Raw genomic sequence first — 19,706 nt, forward strand, 5'->3', positions numbered from 1 at the left:
GCCATTTCTTTGCCCAAATTTCCAGCCTATCTATATCCTTCTGTAGCCTCTGACAATGTTCCTCACTATCTGCAAGTCCTGCCAGTTTTGTGTCGTCCGCAAACTTACTGATCACCCCAGTTACTCCTTCTTCCAGATCATTTATATAAATCACAAACAGCAGAGGTCCCAATACAGAGCCCTGCGGAACACCACTAGTCACAGGCCTCCAGCCGGAAAAAGACCCTTCCACTACCACCCTCTGTCTTCTATGACCAAGCCAGTTCTCCACCCATCTAGCCACCTTCCCCTTTATCCCATGGGATCCAACCTTTTTCACTAGCCTACCATGAGGGACTTTGTCAAACGCTTTACTAAAGTCCATATAGACAACATCCACGGCCCTTCCTTCGTCAACCATTTTGGTCACTTCTTCAAAAAACACCACCAGGTTAGTGAGGCATGACCTCCCTCTCACAAAACCATGTTGACTATCGTTAATGAGTTTATTCCTTTCTAAATGCGCATACATCCTATCTTTAAGAATCTTCTCCAACAACTTCCCCACCACGGACGTCAAGCTCACCGGCCTATAATTACCCGGGTTATCCTTCCTACCCTTCTTAAATAACGGGACCACATTGGCTATCCTCCAATCCTCTGGGACCTCACCTGTGTCCAGTGACGAGACAAAGATTTGCGTCAGAGGCCCAACTATTTCACCTCTCGTCTCCCTGAGCAGCCTTGGATAGATTCCATCAGGCCCTGGGGATTTGTCAGTCTTTATATTCTCTAACAAACCTAACACTTCCTCCTTTGTAATGGAGATTTTCTCCAACGGTTCAACACTCCCCTCCGAGACACTCCCAGTCAACACATCCCTCTCCTTTGTGAATACCGACGCAAAGTATTCATTTAGGATCTCCCCTACCTCTTTGGGCTCCAAGCATAAGTCCCCACTTTTGTCCCTGAGAGGTCCGATTTTTTCCCTAACAACCCTTTTGTTCCTAACGTATGAATAAAATGCCTTGGGATTCTCCTTAATCCTGTCTGCCAAGAACATTTCGTGACCCCTTTTTGCTCTTCTAATTCCCCGTTTGAGTATTTTCCTACTTTCATTATACTCCTCCAGAGCTCCCTCCGTCTTTAGCTGCTTGGACCTAACATACGCCTCTCTTTTCTTTTTGACCAGTCCCTCAATTTCCCTGGTTATCCACGGTTCTCTAATCCTACCCTTCCTATCCTTCTTTTTTACAGGCACATGCTTGTCCTGTAGCCCTAACAACCGTTCCTTAAAAGACTGCCACATACCAGATGTGGATTTACCCTCAAACAGCCTCTCCCAATCAAGAGCTGCCAATTTCTGCCTGATCCCACTAAAGTTAGCCTTCCCCCAATCCAACACCTTACCCTTGGGACACCACTCATCCTTTTCCATCACTATCCTAAAGCTAACAGAATTGTGGTCACTATTTGCCACATGTTCCCCAACCAAAACTTTGAAGACCTGACCGGGCTCATTCCCCAGCACCAGGTCCAGTATAGCCCCCTCTCTAGTTGGGCTGTCCACATATTGTTCCAACGAACCCTCCTGTACACATTTTACAAATGCCTCACCATCCAGAGTCCCTGCCCTCAGCGATTTCCAGTCTATACCAGGGAAATTGAAGTCTCCCACTACAACAACCCTATATTTCCTGCACCTATCCAGTATCTCCTGACATATCCATTCTTCCACTTCCCTTGGGCTGTTGGGGGGCCTGTAGTACACCCCCAACATAGTCACTGCGCCTTTCCTGTTTCTAAGCTCCACCCAGAGTGACTCGCTACACGACTCCTCCGAATTGTCCTCCCTCTGCACCGCTGTAATATGCTCTCCAACACAATCAGACCGACAGCTCGTTTTACACCCACTTGGTTTTACTTGAAATCAAGCGAGGTGCAAAAACGCCAAATCTGATCAGGTTAGTGTCCTGCCCGGCAAAATAGATTAAAATTACATCATCGCGTCACACGCATTCCCATCGCTTAATCCCGAGCTCTCAAAACTCTGAAGATGGTTCAAGACGGCGGCTCATCACCTCATTCTCAAGGGCAGTTAGTGATGGGCAATAAACATTGGCCTTGCCTGCGACACCCACATTCCATGAACGAGTAAGAAAAGATTACCATTGACCAGAGAATTAACTGGGTCAGCCATACACACGCAGAAGTGAAGGTGTTAATGCCTGTGGTAGTTGAAGGTAAGTTGCAATTTCTCCATTGAAAAGTAAGAAGTAACAACTGAACTGGCCCCTGGCCCCAATCTTCCTGCGGTTCAATTGAACGGAAATAGTTTGCCAGGTTGTTCGCCAGGTAGCGATGGTGAAGATGACACTCTGTGGAGTCAATCTTCCTTCTCTCAGAATCTTGTATATTTTAATATATTTTAAAACACTGTCATACTTATTGCTATTACCACTGTTGCAAACTCTACTGCAATGAATGTTGAATTTTCAGCGTATTGTGTTCACTTATATCCAATTCACTTCAAAAAAATGCCCTTCCTATCCTGGAACATGCTTCCCAGGCACTGATATAGTCGCTGGAAGAAGATTAAATGTTGACAGTTAATTGCATATTTCATCAAAATAAAATGACGTTTGCTCGATTATAGATGTTAGTTTTGGGTCTCTTTTGAGTATCTCTGAGTTAGACGCGACGTGTACAAACGTGTACAAACCGCATTACAAAGCCTTAAGCACATCAACTTAGAGTCATAGAGTCATAGAGGTTTACAGCATGGAAACAGGCCCTTCGGCCCAACTTGCCCATGCCGCCCTTTTTTTAGAACCCCTAAACTAATCCCAATTGCCCGCATTTGCCCGCAAAAGCCCATATCCCTCTCTACCCATCGTACCCATGTAACTGTCTAAATGCTTTATAAAAGACAAAATTGTACCCGCCTCTACTACTACCTCTGGCAGCTTGTTTCAGACACTCACCACCCTCTGTGTGAAAAAACTGCCCCTCTGGATACTTTTGTATCTCTCCCCTCTCACCTTAAACCTCTGCCCTTTAGTTTTAGACTCCCCTACATTTGGGAAAAGATATCGACTATCTACCTTGTATATGCCCCTCATTATTTTATAGACCTCTATCAGGTCATCCCTCAGCTTCCCAAGCTCCAAACAAAAAGTCCCAGTCTATTCAGCCTCTCCTTATAACTCAATCCATCAAGTCCCGGTAGCATCCTAGTAAATCTTTTCTGCCCTCTTTCCAGTTTAATAATATCCTTTCTATAATAGGGTGACCAGAATTGCACATAGTATTCCAAGTGTGGCCTCACCAATGTCTTGTACAACTTCAATAAGACGTCCCAACTCCTGTATTCAATGTTCTGACTGATGAAACCAAGCATGCCGAATGCCTTCTTCACCTCTCTGTCCACCTGTGACTCCTCTTTCAAGGAGCTATGAACATGTACCCCTAGATCTCTTTGTTCTGTAACTCTCCCCACACCCTACCATTTACTGAGTAAGTCCTGCCCTGGTTCAATCTACCAAAATGCATTACCTTGCAGTTGTCTAAATTAAAATCCATCTGCCATTCGTCAGCCCACTGGCCCAATTGATCAAGATCCCGCTGCAATTGGAGATAACCTTCCTCACTGTCCCCCATGCCACCAATCTTGGTGTCATCTGCAAACTTACTAACCATGCCCCCTATATTCTCATCCAAACCATTGATATAAATGACGAATAACAGTGGGCCCAGCACTGATCCCTGAGGCACACCGCTGGTCACAGGCCTCCAGTTTGAAAAACAACTTGAATGGAACTTCAGTGCCGGACTGCCAGCAGCGAACGAAGTTAAACTGAAACCTCCTTTGCCCTCTCAAATGGATGTAAACTTTCCCTTAGAATCATTCAGGGAAAACCATGGAGTTCTTCTGGTGCCCTGGCGAAGATTAATCTCGTAACTAAACACCACTAGCATGTCGTTTATCTGATTTCAGTTTATGGGATCTTGCTGTGCACAAATTTGGATGCTGTATTTCGCTACATTGCAACCCTAATTGCATTTCCAGAATAACTCATTAGCGATGGAGAGCTTTGGGGTATGCTGAGATTATAAAAGGCATTATATAAATGCAGATTTCTCTTGCTAATCCACTTAATGAACAGGTTGTAATTTACTTAAGGACAATTAAACAGCTTCCTGGCCACTTTTGTAGTGTAGTTTTGAGATTCCAGGATTCATTGACCAAAATTGGAATTAAATTGTGCAACTGCCATTTATTTGAACTCACTTTTAATGGACTGTTAGTCCAGTAACATCACTACATTAATACCATAAAGCTGGAAATATAATTTGAAGTTAGTTGCAAGGAATAAAGGCTTGTCCACTTTTTAAAACAAAATATAATAGGCATAATGAATAAGATACTGGACGTAGTGAATAAGAAATTCTAAATGGATCTTGGAGGCAGGTGTATGTTTTCTTGAAAAGTGCAGGTTTAGGAAGATGTGACACATATTTGAGTTGATGGGTTGACAGAAATTTTAGGTCCAATGGACTTTTCTTAAATTGTGCTTATTCTTATACTCTGGAACAATGTCGTTGAAATACAAACACAGTAAAAAAGAACGATGTAATACCAAAGCTTTAAAAGTCACTGGTTATAGACCAGCTGAACTATAAGGTCCATTTCTGGGCATCACCCCATCGAAAGGATATCAAGGCTTTAAGAATGGTACGGAGGACATCTACTCGAATAGGATGCAAGATTTGACTTTTGACAGATGGAAGAGCTGAGAGTGATCTCGGTACAGCAGAAAAAGTGAAAGAAGGTTTAATAGAGATTTTCAAAATGGTAAATATTTTGATTGTATCAGGGAGACCCCGTGGAACAGTGGGTAGTATCTGTGCCTTTAAACCCGACGCCCTGGTTCGAACCCCACTCCAGGAATTGATGGCCAAGGACGTTGCGTTCATTAATGTGGACAATGAGTTGGATTGTCAACGTCTGCCTCCTTCCAGCTGGCCTATGGCAAGTGGGAGAGACTCTCAGGGTTGAACTTAACATTCCGAAACTGCTTTCCCATATTGTGGCGCCAGCCTTTGATAGTACAGAAAGGGGGGAGGTGGGGAAACAAAAAATCAGGAACTCGCCCGCACGATTTAATTATCAAATTCGGAGGAAATTCAATTGTCTACATCAATGGGGACCAAGTAGAACGGGCTGAGGGCTTCAAGTTTTTAGGTGTCCATATCACCTGGTCTGACCTGGTCCCTCTATATCGACGCCATCGTCAAGAAAGTCCACCACTGCCTCTACTTTCTCAGAAGACTAAGGAAATTTGGCATGTCCCCTACCACTGTCACCAACTTTTACAGATGCACCATAGAAAACATTCTTTCAGGTTGTATCACAGCTTGTTATGGCTCCTGCTCTGCCCGAGACCACAAGAAACTACAATGGGCCCTGAACGAAGCCCAGTCCATTACTTAAACCAGCCTCCCATCCACTGACAATGTCTGCACTTCCCGCTGCCTCGGCAAAACAGCCAGCATAATTAAGGACCCCACCCACCCTGACATGCTCTCTTCCACATTTTGCCATCGGGAAAAAAGATACAAAAGTCTGAGGACACGTAACAATGGGCTCAAGAATAGTTTCTTCCCTGCTGCCATCAGACTTTTGAATGGACCTCACATTAATTTCTGATGTGGAGATACCGTTGGACTGGGGTGGGCGCAGTGTCGCATTAAGTTGACCTTTCTCTACACCCCTGAGCTATGGCTGTAACACTACCTTCCCGCACGCTCTCCTTTCCTCATCTATGAACGGTATGCTTTTTCTGTATAGCGCGCAAGAAACAATACTTTTCACTGTATACTAATATATGTGACGATCATAAATCAAATCAAATCAAATCAATCTACCTCTGGTAATAGAGTCTGAAGGCAATCATTCCCCTCCAGGGAGAGATTTACAACAGCTGGGAGAATTGGCTTCCTTGGGACTGTTTCGAAACTGTAGCTGAGACTCTGCAGTTCAACCTCTATTGACTGGACACGGCATCAATTGGATACAGTTCATGAGGATAATTCTCCTCTGATTCAGAAAGCTCTTTTGATGAACTATTTTCTTGCCCATTTCAAGGGGTGAGGGGTGAAAAGTATCTGGGACACATTGCGGTATCAATTGCAGTCGCAACATCCAGTGGGAGTTGAGGAGAATTAGAAAGAGGAGGAGGAGGAGGAAGAGAAGGGTGGAGAAGAAGGGAGTCCGGGGCGGTTCAGAATGCTGTTGTTCCTCAGGAATGGAACAGAATAGCGCCAGAACCCGAGGATCAGGAGGAACCCAGAAACGCCCAGGGGGAAGAGGGGAGGCGGGAGGCGGGGGGGGGGGGGGGCGGGGGAGGGGGAGGGGATGCCTGGAAATTTACAGCAATTGCGGGTTTCCCTTAGATGCAGGAAGCCATTGGCTGCTCGCTAAGGTTCCTGCGACACCGCCTTGCACTTTTATTAACAGAAATTACTTGCACTCGCTCAATGTGCGGCTGGTGCCTGGCCATACTCAATGGGTCATACAGGTGTGTGCCAGGTACCCGGGCAGCAGTCATGACTCCCACATCCTTAGGGACTTACATTCCAGATCAGTGCATGGGCCTGGATACCGTGGAGGAATGGCTAATAGATGATAAATGCTATCAGTGAAAACATGGCTAATGAGGCTTGTGAGGGTACTCAGACCTGACACAGAGAGCAGATGCAATGAGAGCCACGAAAGCACCAGGGCCACATTCACGCAGACGGTCAGTTGCCTAAGGATAGGATTCCTGTACCTGGACAGATCTTGAGGAGCATCATACGGTTCCCCTCACGTGTATCTGAAGTGGTTTACTGCGCAGTCAATAACATCACCATGCAAAGTAAAGGTGCCCTGGAGGATGGGACATGTGTTAGAAACCAGATCAGAAACTCCAAGGTATATTATGAAGTTAGCTGAGGTCCCAAATTTTGCTTTTGATTTTGGCATTAGAGTGAACATAATGTGTTTCGCTCCACGTATGATTCAAGTGATCCACTGGAAAGCTTTTCTCAGCACAAATGGTTTTTTAAAAACACAGTTAGAATATAACAAAATGACTTAGCATAACTATGATCTATTAAATACTTTAACATGACAAAAGTATAATTCCTGTCTCCCCCTCTCTCCCCACACCTCTCCCCCCTATCAACCTTCACTGCTTTCTATGCCTACCTTGAAGAAGAACTGATTTTATCCAAAGTATAATCCCTAACAGCTTGCTATCTCGATTGTTCCAATACAACAGCATCTCCCATTGACATAAATTCATTCCTTAGAACAAGTTAGCACAGAAACCAGAGGTTCTTATGTAGGTAGTAGATTTCCAGCCTTTTGACACTTCTGGAAAGTAATCCAGGCATACATCTGTCTTCTAATTGTCATGCAGCAACTTCCAGACAGAGCTCCGCCACCTACGATAGAATCTCAGAGAAAAAGGATTATGTCTTGGCAGTTTCCAGTCTCCACTTCAAACAGATCAAGAAGCTCTCTCTAACAAGCTCCAAAACAGACTGCTTTGAGTTCTCTGTGAAAGCTGAAGCAAACCCAGTCATAGGACTTTACATAGGATCAACTTAATCAAGGCTCACTCTGAAATGTCCAAGGGGAAAACACCACACAACAGAACTCTACAATTGTTCAGATTAAAACCAAAATCACACGCATCAAGATCAATTACACTGCTGCAGAAACAATACAGTACTGCTGGATCCAGCCAAAACGGCTCCAATAAAATGGAAGGTAATGGATGGACATTTAACACAGAAATATGATGAACATATATTTATTAAAGGCACAGTATCATCACACCTTCCCCTTAAGAAAAATAGGACCATCAATATGCCAAGATAGCTTTATTTTTAAAACTTTTAGTTTTATACGATTGTACACGACTATTTATATTTATATATGCATTTTTATAAAATCGAAACATGCAAACATAACAGTATTATACTCCATTTCCATCCTTTTTCCCCCACAATCGAACATTCCTTCTTTCATCAAATTTGTGAGAAGATATCAGCAATCACATTCATTCTTCCTGCTACATGTATAATTTTCAAATTAAATGGCTATAATAATGGACTCCATCTAAGTAGTGCTGCATTTTTATTCTTAAATTTGTCCAAAAACGTCAACGGATTGTGCTCAGTGTACACAATCACCTCAGATGAATTACTGGAAACATAAATGTTAAAATGTTGCAACGCCAGCACCAAGCTCAATGTCTCTTTCTCAGTGGCTGAATATGTCTCCTGTTGACTTTTGAACTTTTAAAAAAATATCCAACAGGCTTTCTATCTTCTTGTTGTCTTCTCACAATGACACAGCACCAACACCCACAGCACTTGCATCAATAGTCACCTTGCCATAATTTGGTGTGGCCCACGTGGCGATAGTCGTTAACACAGTGTTCAGGTTGTCAGATTTCTGATGACACTCAGCCATCCACTGAAATTTGCTGCATTTCTTTAGCAGGTCAGTCAGTGGAACAATCGCACTGCTAAAATTCAGCACACATTTCGTGTAAAAACCACTCATGCCCACGAATTTCAATATACCCTTTTCTTACGGTATTGGGAACTCCGTAATAATCTTTGTTTCCACATCACGTCGGGCCATCCGTCCATGTCCAATTGTATGGCTGAGTAACGTGACTTGGGCTTTTGCAAACTAACTCTTAGCCACGTTTACCACCAAACCCACCCCCTGAAGTCGATTGAGCAATGCCATTGTGCGCTCTCAATGTTACTTCCAAGTATGGCCAAAAATCAGCAGATTGTCTATGGACACCACACAATTCGGTCGTCTGGAAATTACCTCAATGAACTCAAACGAGGAATTAGAAGGGCAAAAAGGGGTCACGAAATGTCCTTGGCAGACAGGATTAAGGAGAATCCCAAGGCATTTCATTCATACGTTAGGAGCAAAAGGGTTGTCAGGGATAAAATCGGACCTCTCAGGGACAAATGTGGGGAATTATGCTCAGAGCCCAAAGAAGTAGGAGAGATCCGAAATGAATACTTTGCGTCGGTATTCACAAAGGAGAGGGATGTGCTGACTAGGAGTGTCTCGGAGGGGAGTGTTGACCCGTTAGAGAAAATCTCCATTACAAGGGAGGAAGTGTTAGGTTTTTTAGGGAATATAAAGACTGACAAATCCCCAGGGCCTGATGGAATCTATCCCAGGCTGCTCAGGGAGACGAGAGATGAAATCGCTGGGCCTCTGAACCAAAGCTTTGTCTCGTTACTGGACACAGGTGAGATCCCAGAGGATTGGAGGATAGCTGATGTGGTCCCGTTATTTAAGAAGGGGAGGAAGGATAACCCAGGAAATTATAGGCCGGTGAGCTTGACGTCCATGGTCGGGAAGTTGTTGGAGAGGATTCTTAGAGATAGGATGTATGCACATTTAAAAGGAATAAACTCATTAACGATAGTCAGCACGGTTTTGTGAGAGGGAGGTCATGCTTCACTAACCTGGTGGAGTTTTTTGAAGAAGTGACTAGAATGGTTGACGAGGGAAGGGCCGTGGATGTTGTCTATATGGACTTTAGTAAGGTGTTTGATAAAGTCCCTCATGGTAGCTTGGTGCAAAAGGTTGGATCTCATGGGATAAAGGGGGAGGTGGCTAGATGGGTGGAGAACTGGCTTGGTCACAGAAGACAGAGGGTGGTAGTGGAAGGGTCTTTTTCCGGCTGGATGCCTGTGACTAGTGGTGTTCCGCAGGGCTCTGTATTGGGACCTCTGCTGTTTGTGATTTATATAAATGATCTGGAAGAAGGTGTAACTGGGGTGATCAGTAAGTTTGTGGACGACACGAAAATGGCTGGATTTGCAGACAGTGAGGAACATTGTCAGAGGCTACAGAAGGATATAGATAGGCTGGAAATTTGGGCAAAGAAATAGCAGATGGAGTTCAATCCAGATAAATGCGAAGTGATGCATTTTGGTAGAACTAACGTAGGGGGGAGCTATATGATAAATGGCAGAACCATAAAGGGTGTAGATACGCAGGGTGACCTGGGTGTGCAAGTCCACAGATCCTTGAAGGTGACGTCACAGGTGGAGAAGGTAGTGAAGAAGGCATATGGCATGCTTGCCTTTATAGGACGGGGCATAGAGTATAAAAGTTGGGGTCTGATGTTGCGGTTGTATAGAACGTTGGTTCGGCCGCATTTGGAATACTGCGCCCAGTTCTGGTCGCCACACTACCAGAAGGACGGGGAGGCTTTAGAGAGAGCGCAGAGGAGGTTTACCAGGATGTTGCCTGGTATGGAAGGGCTTAGTTATGAGGAGAGATTGGATAAACTGGGGTTGTTCTCACTGGAAAGACGGAGGATGAGGGGTGACCTAATCGAGGTGTATAAAATTATGAAAGGCATAGATAGGCTGAACGGTGGGAAGCTGTTTCCCAGGTCGGTGGTGATGTTCACGAGGGGTCATAGGTTCAAGGTGAGGTGAGGGGGTGGGGGGGGGGGGGGGGGAGGAGGTTTAACACGGATATCAGAAGGACATATTTTACACAGAGGGTGGTGGGGGACTGGAATGCGCTGGCGGGCAAGGAGGTGGAGGCGGACACACTCGGAACGTTTAAGACTTATCTGGATAGCCACATGAACGGAGTGGGAATGATGGGATGCAAAAGAATGGTCCAGTTTGGACCAGGGAGCAGCGCGGGCTTGGAGGGCCGAAGGGCCTGTTCCTGTGCTGTATTGTTCTTTGTTCTTTGTTCTTTGGTTTATTGGAAAGGTGGCTGGGACATTTCTTGTTCCAAATGCCATGAATCTGAACTGGTACAAATCATTTGATGATAGAAAAACTGTAATCTTCTTTCGAATAAAGGTACCTGCCAGCCACCTTTGAGTAAGCCAAATTTGGTAATAAAAGTTGTTTGTCCCATCCTGACAGTGCAGTGTTCCAACTGAGGAATAGGATACTAATCTGAAATTGTAACTGCATTGACCTTTCTATAGTTCACATACAAGCGTTGGGTGCCACCTGGTTTTGATCCCATTAACTTGGGTGTGCTCCACTCGCTGCAACTCACTTCAATTATGTCATTTTCAAGCATGTTTTCAATCTCTTTTTGAAGCTGTGTCAACTTTAGTGAGTTAAGTCAATAAAAAATGTTGCTTAATTGGAACATTTCCTACATCTACATCATATATAATTATTTTAGTATTTCCCAGCTTATTCCCACGTATCTGTCCATGTGATTTTATGATGATACTGTGCCTTTAAGAAACAGCTATATTCTTGTGCAGGATCTGTACACTCGGAGCCGTTCTCTCTACCACCGACATCCTGTATTGTTATTGCAGCATTGTAGGCGGGCATAAATTTTGTGGGTATTAGGATTAGAATATTTCTTAAACTATAACTCGATAAATGAAGCAAAACAGGACAGCATTCAGCCAGAAAGGTGTGAGTAAGGCAAGCAGGCATCTTTTAAACACTGAAACCAGGTTGACAAAGACTCAGGAACTCACATCAATATGCTATTCAGAAAATATCTTGAGACCTGGAAAACTTCCTGACATCCCATCAAACACCCATTGTCCAAAGGAATTCAGAGACATAAAGCAATTATCACACTCTTAAACCAAACTTTACATATTAAAACTCTAGACCAGAAAACCCATTAACGGGATAACTATAAAAGAAAACCATTTACACATCAAACTCCACACCCACAAACCTATTGAAACAGGATGATTATATCAGGAAACCACTCACAAACCATTTACATATCAAAACAGATCGTTACTATAACTATACTCCGTTTTGGCAGGCAGGCAGAGTACTTTGCGGGACTGTCTTGTCTGTGTCCTGATTGTACCTCCGTCGACGTAAAAAACTATAATAATCTGTGCTGTTATCGATCTTGGCTCTGGGTGTGAGTGGTGTGGTATCTGTTCACTCGCGCTAACAATTGGGGGCTCGTCCGGGATCGTGACCGCCGCTGGAACATCGCCTCTCAAACACTGGGTGAGTATCTTTACTCATTTAAAGTCCGCGGGAATTCCCAGTGCCAGCGGTGTTCCACGGCTGCCGCGATCTGAACTTGTGAACAGAGCCCGATCGAGAGCTGCACAGCGGGGTAGGTTCTTCTTTGGGCGGGTGAGCGGGGTCGCGAATTGTAATTGATTGTGTACTGTTGCATTCCGTGTATCCCTGACAGCGGACCCGACCAGACATTAGCTGACCCAAAAGGTACCTAAGGAAGACAAGGGTTAAGTGGCCGGGAGGCCGGGAGGACGTCCAGGGTTAGGGCCAATGAACGCGGACTCACGAAGTTCGGTTTAAGTCCGGGCGCTGCAAGTCGGGTAGGACCTCTGCAGGCGCGAAAGTCTGGGCCACTGGAAACAGATCCGCGAGGAGTCTGCTACATGTCCGGGCGCTACTAAGTCTGGAGCCTCTGTGAGTGCTTCGGGCACTACAAGCAGGAGACCTCTGGTAGCGCGAAAGAACGGCTACACGCCGGGGGAACTCCTACCTGCGGTCAATCCCACGCTTGTCCGCACCCAGGTCAGGGTGATTCCCGGGGAGATAGGGAAACGGCGAGCCTCTGTGGATTGATTTAGCGGTAGGATTTGGTCAGGAAAGAGTGGCCCCCGGCCCCTGTAGTCGTGGTCAGAGCCCCCCCCCCCCGTCTCTGTGAGTGGTGATCTCCCCGTTACATGCAGGACGGGCTCTGCGTGTTACTGCTGAAGGTTTAAAGGTACTGACAGTGGAAACACCAAACCAGGAACCCCAGGGATACCTACACAAGTATCTGTGGGAAGCACCAAACCAGGATTAGTACACCACTGATCTTAGCGAAGAGATTCGACATGGATAGCATTGAGACCATTTTTGAATGGGGGCCGGAAGGGTCCCTCACCCGCTATCTAGCAGATAAAAACAAGAACCTAATTAAAAGCATGCTGCTGTGATGGCTATTAACCCCGTGTTGCCGGCACTGACCGACTTCTCCCGTGAAGCCCCATACGAGGAATGTCCCGATTGGGAGTGCTTAATAGACGAGACAAGTCCTCGGTGCCCAACAGGGGGGAGTCCCCCGGTAACCACCGATCCCCCAAACGCCAAAGCAGCACCTCTTAAGATCGAATGTATCCCAGGGGGACAAGGGAGAGACGGGCGAGGAAGGCAGGCCCAAATTAAAATGACTTATGTGTCACTCTCGCCAGGGGACACTATGAAATTACTAGAAAAGCTCCCAACCCTGCAGCCCAGGCACAGTAACGCAATTTTTTGGCAAAAGATGAAAGAGATGCAACTGTGCCACAACTTACACAACCGAGATATAGCAGGGTTAGTAAGAGCCAAGATGCCCGAGAATCACTGGGCTCGGCTCCGGGCAGAACACCAGAATGGGACTTGGTGTGCAGACCTAGACGGGAGCCGCCGGGAGCAGGAACAGGCTCTGACAGGCTTTAAAAACGATATCATCCTGACCATGGGGGAGGTCCCCGTGAGTTGGAGTGTAATAGTAGGAGTAACGCAGAAAAAGGAGGAAGGGGCTCAGGAATACGGGCGACGAAAATTCGATGCCTTTGTAGCCCACGGAGGAATGCCAGATGCAGATAGACAGAACCCGGCATTCCTCCAGTTATATAGGGATGGGCTGAGCCCAGCACACCAAGCTATCCTAAAGACAGGATTGGTAAACTTTAACACCTTCGATGAATTAGAAAACTGGGCTGTCACTGTAGACAACCAGCAAAGGAAAACACAGGGCGCCAGAGCAGGGATATCAGCGGTAGGAACTGAAGGAGGAAATTGCTACAGGTGCGGGGAATTAGGCCATTTCAAAAGGGAATGCCGAGCTATAATCCCGCACCCTCCTAATACATGTAATAAGTGCGGCAGAATCGGACACACCGAATCTACCTGCAAAGACAGAAGGATCCCAAGGAGAAAGGGAGCGCCCCCGAAGAGACTGGAGAAAACCCCGGCAAGCGCCCCAGATATAAGGGAGAATGAGGTGGTTTCGGACCCAGCGCACCTCAGCCACCAGCAGCTGCTGGACATTATACAAACCTTGGCGGCACAAAAATCTGCATGAGTGGCATCGGCCCCCGCCCCGGGAACGGACCCCCGTATCTGGGTGAATGCATCGTTAGGGTGCCGGCGATGCAAAATATTAATAGATACGGGGGCTTCGATATCCCTCACCAACATGGCACTACCCACCACCCACCGTTCCATAGTAGTAGTAGGAATAGGGGGGGATAGGACTATAGCATATCAGAGCGAAGCAGTGTTACTTGAGGTAGAGGGGATCATACTCCCCGTACACTTCTGGGTGGGCCCAAATGAAGAAGGGACAATTTTGGGAATAGACCTCCTGGGAGAGTTAGGAGCAGTGGTGGACGCTTTCAATAAGCGCCTGCTGTGGACGGCAAGGAAAGAACACAAGAGCGGGATCCAAGGATACTGGGTCCCTAATAAGAACGTAGCAGCCATAGGCATGGGGGCTCCGGCTCCGACGGCCCGAGACTGGAAGAAGGAGGGACTAGTGGGACTCTTATGTCAAGCACTACCCCGGGTCTGGGCTACAGGCAAGCAAGACTGCGGTCTCGTCACAATCCTTCCTTTACAAATACAAGGACCAGCCCATGCCCCTCATAAACAATATCCCATAAAACCCGAGGCGTTACAGGCAACCGAAACAATCGTCCAGGCTTTGGTTAAACGGGGCATCCTGAGACCCACCGTGTCCCACACAAATTCCCCGATGTGGCCCGTCCGTAAGCCAGACGGGAACTACCGACTAACCATCGACTATACCGCCCTGAATAAGGTCACCCCAAAGGAACACCCTATCGTTGCGAGCCCGGCCACTATATTTAACGGACTGCGACCTGAATATTGTATCTTCTCCGTGCTAGACATAGCAAACGGATTCTGGTCAATTCCACTCCACCCAGACTCCCAGGAGAAGTTTGCCTTCACCTGTGGAGGTAGACAGTACACCTGGACCCGTCTCCCCCAGGGATTCCACAATAGCCCCAACATATTCCACCGGGTTATGAGCAAAGCCCTCGAAAATTGTAACTTATCCCCCTATGAGAGCGCTTTTCTCCAATATGTGGATGACATCTTGATCGCCTCCACTAACCCGACGGGGCATTTGGGAGCCCTGTCAGTAATCCTGCGGGGCTTACAAACAGCAGGATTTAAGGTTAACCCAACCAAAGCACAACTCGCAAAACCAGAGGTCCGATATCTGGGGCATTACATAAGTCAGGGAAAGAAAACCCTTCCCACGGACCGAAAAACAGCAATTGCCAACATGACCCGTCCGAACACAGTTAGGGGGGTGCGTAGGGTAATGGGACTCTTTAATTACTGTCGGAATTTCATCGATCAGTTTGCATCCATAGCAGAACCTATCCAGCGATTGGTAAAAGGGGGGAGGCCGGGGGCAGAAATCATTGAATGGGGACCCGAACAAGAAACAGCATACTCCCACCTGAAATCAGAATTATTAGCGGCCCCAGCCTTATGCCTGCCCAACATAGCGAAACCGTTCCATCTTTTTTATAATGCGGAGGACGGATTCTATAGCTCCGTTGTGACTCAAGAAAGTGGGGGCACCATGAGACCTGTAGCATATTATTCGGTGCGGCAGTCCCCGATAGCCAAAGGACTACACAAATGTGTGGCAGCCCTGGACTGTGCCGCATGGGCAGTCAGGGTGTGCGAACCCATTACTATGTTAGGACAGATCATCCTGCACACAAAACATACAATAGTAGAATTATTAAACACAGGTCGACTCCGAACTGTTTCAGATGCTCGAAGGGCAACTTGGGAGGCAGTGCTCCTTCCTCAGGACCAATCTATTAAAATCGTACGAGATACCGGAAGAAACCCAGCAGAGGGGTTCCTTCCAGACGGCAGTCCACATCACTGTCCGATTAACCCAGACATGGATACAGAGGATGGGATTAGTGATCAGCCACTGGAGAACCCCGATATAATACTATACGTAGACGGGTCCCGAAGGCAGGTGGAGGGACAGTACCGCACAGGATGGGCAGTGGTAGATCAGGAAGGAACACTAATAGCAAAGGGCACCATGGGGGGGGGGGGGAGACCTCTGCTCAAGTGGCCGAGCTTATAGCATTAACAAAGGCCCTTAGCGCAGGAAGGGACAAAAGGGTAAACATATACACGGACAGTCAATATGCGTTCGGGGTGGTTCACGACTATATGATAGCATGGAATAGGCGCGGATTCATTACCGCAGCGGGGGGACACATAAAACATGAAAATATAATTCGAGACCTGGCCACAGCATCCAGACTACCCTCAGAAGCAGCCGTAATTAAAATAAAAGCCCATCAAAAGACAAGGACTGTAGAGCAGAAGGGGAACCAACTAGCAGATGCCGCTGCTAAAGCTGCAGCAGGGGAAGCCCTCCCACAGATAGCTGCCATCACCTCTTCCCCCATGGAAGAGATGGATGTTCATAAACTACAGGGTAGCGCTGACCCAGACGAGGTGGCGCGGTGGAAACAGACCGGGGCGTCCTTAGACGAAGATGGTATATGGAGGAAAGGACATCAAGTAGTCGCCCCCTCATTCATACAGGCGGAACTACTTCGACTCCACCACGAACCAAACCACTCCGGACGGGATGGGACCCTAGCTCGTTTATCAGGAGATTGGTGGTGGCCAGGGATGGGGCGGGATGTAGCTAAGCACTGCCAAAGATGCATCATATGCGCACAGCATAACCCTGGCCGGCCCCTGAAGGTTAAACTAGCAAACCAACCCAGGCCAAAGGGACCTTGGGAAAACCTCCAAATTGACTTCATCGGCCCTCTACCCACCAGTCGTGGGAAGAAGTACTGCCTGATCCTCATTGACCAGTTCACCTGATGGGTAGAAGCCTTCCCAACCCGGGATTGCGGGGCAACCACTGTAGCCCACATCTTAGCATATGAGATAATACCCAGATGGGGAGTCCCGTTACAACTGGACTCCGACCAGGGGACACACTTCACAGGCAAGGTAATGAAACACGCATGTAAAACCTTAGGGATCCGACAGCGGTTCCATATACCATACCACCCCCAGAGTGCTGGAATGGTAGAGAGAATGAATCGCACCCTCAAGAACACGATAGCAAAAACTATCGCAGAAACAGGTCAGGGGTGGGTAGATGTCCTTCCCTGTATCCTGATGCGCCTACGGGCCACCCCAGGTCGAACCATAGGGCTCACCCCGTTCGAACTAATGACCGGGAGAGCAATGCGACTCCCCGAAAACATCGCCGTGGGAGGGGAAGAAATGACACCCCTCCGGGACAAGCTCAAACGATATGTGCAACACTTAGATTCACAACTCCGAGACCTGCACCACACAGCCAGGGACCAGCAAGCCATTAGAGACCAGGCTAAAAAGGAAAATGTCAGTCATACCCCCACCCTCCCTCGAGTAGGGGATAGGGTTTTGATTCGGATTGCCCCAGACCGACCCGGGTTTGCACCGAAATGGATGGGACCCCACGAGGTTATCCTTACCAGCGATACATGTGCGTGTGTCGATGTGAAAGGAAAAGGCCGATGGAAACATTGGTCGCAATTAAAATCCTATCACCACGGGGAAAGAGGACAGAGCAGACTGACTGAAAGGACAGAGGATGCTCCGTCCACTCCACGTATTGGCCCTTAACCATCTTTGTCCTTACAGCGGAAATCGAAATAACAACCTTTATTTTCCAACACTAAAGGAACTATATGCCAACCGAGGCATGAATGTATATATGTAGATAGAAATAAGAATAAGATAAGTAAGACAAGTTCATCACCTAATATGAACCTAACGACTGGCGGCCACCAGGTTTTATATATCCTCCCCCAACCCCTCTCCAGAACCATGTGGACCACTTGGAGGATGATCCTCGCGGCGACCTTCCTGACGAGTGTGGCACCCGAAGAACACCCCATCTACCCGCGATTCCACGGGGTAGCCTTCAACACATCCGAGGCACTATGTGTGCCAGCTGGACCGGACCCTATGAACAGTAGAACTTATCTTAACGCATGGCTACAAGTTTACCCGGGTATCAACGAGATCTGCTTCACTTGCACTTTAGAAGGACTCCGAACATGCATTCAACAGCGGGACCTCCAGAACAGAGACCAGTGCGTTTTTGGGACTCTCTGCGCCCTCCCCGACAACCCACAAGAGGCCCGACCACAGGACACTTTGAATTCAAACATGGACATTTGCGGCTATTACGGACTTGTTGAGGCTCCCGCAGTCTCATTGTATGTATGTTTTGCACCGCTTCCAACGCGGGCCCCCACGACCACAAGGCCCGAAATCTTACCCTGTCCCTTGCAAAGCAGGGGACCGGAGGGAGGACTGGTGTTGTGGAACGAGGGGGAAATTGTGTACGACAACGTAAAACATGAGGTGGTACCTGTCCTGATCGACATTTCAGGAATCCAGGTACCCAGGCATTGCTCAGAACAGGTACAGAACTTGTATCAGATGTTAGAGAGAGAGACCATAAAACGGGCCATTGACGCAATGGGGGCCACACACTACAGGGGAAACATAAACACCAACACATACCGAAGCAAACGGGGTATTATCAATGATATGCTCACAGGGCTGAATACAGGAGACACAATGATTAACTCCATTGACATCCAGGGCCTCAACAGTAAAATTGAACAGCTGAAAGGGGTAATGAAAAACATATTACAGCGGTCATTAGACCAGCAGGCGGAACAAGCATTCTTAGGGGAAGCGGGCGCCCATATCCAACTAGATGGGATTGCAGTGTTAGAAGCACATGCCCGAACTATCAATCGCCTCATAGACAGGGAAAGGGAAGACACTGCCCGGGTACAACAGGGACAGTTATGCCATGCATATGGTCAGTGGATGGTGGCACAAATACGACACAATTTGGACCAGGTACACAGGGGGGAAGTGCCCGATTGGATCGACAGCGCCCAACTAGCGCAACTCGCAGATCAGAAGGGGGTGCTGGATGACCGGACCCTGAAGGGGATGACACGAGTATATCCAGTAATCCCCGACTGCGAGGTTAGTGAGGGCACCGGGATAGGAATGGTTCTGCTAATTCCAACGGTCACACAGGACGCTGGACCATTCCCCATCTTCCGAATTGAAAATATTGGTGTTGTTAGGGGCAATGCTTCCCTCCGCTACCACATAACCGAAAACATGGCCATCTCCAAACATGGCATAATGTCCAGTGTTTCTCTCGCAGGGTGCAAGCAGAGGGGAGAGGTCACCATCTGTCCTCACCCACTGAGACAAGGAGAGGCAGCAGAATGTGGGTTTAACCGAACACAGGACTGCACCTTAGAGATTATACCCGTAGACCCACATTTCGCCCGGGCAGGATACGGGGGGCGGGGTAGATACTGTGTAGCCACCACACGTACATCATTCACATATAACGGATTAACATGCCCAATCCCCAACCCTAACTTCTGTTTTACCCCTCGCAAGCCAGTCACTATAGGTCAAGCTCACATCACCAATATTCGAAATAGGCAGACCATAGCCTTTAATGCCACAGACCCCCTAAAAGACAACCTAAGAGACTACCAAGAACCCGAGCAAGCCCCCATCCCACACCTGACCGA

The sequence above is a fragment of the Mustelus asterias genome, chromosome 3 (genome assembly GCF_964213995.1).
Source record: "Mustelus asterias chromosome 3, sMusAst1.hap1.1, whole genome shotgun sequence".
NCBI classification, from domain to species: Eukaryota; Metazoa; Chordata; class Chondrichthyes; order Carcharhiniformes; family Triakidae; genus Mustelus; species Mustelus asterias.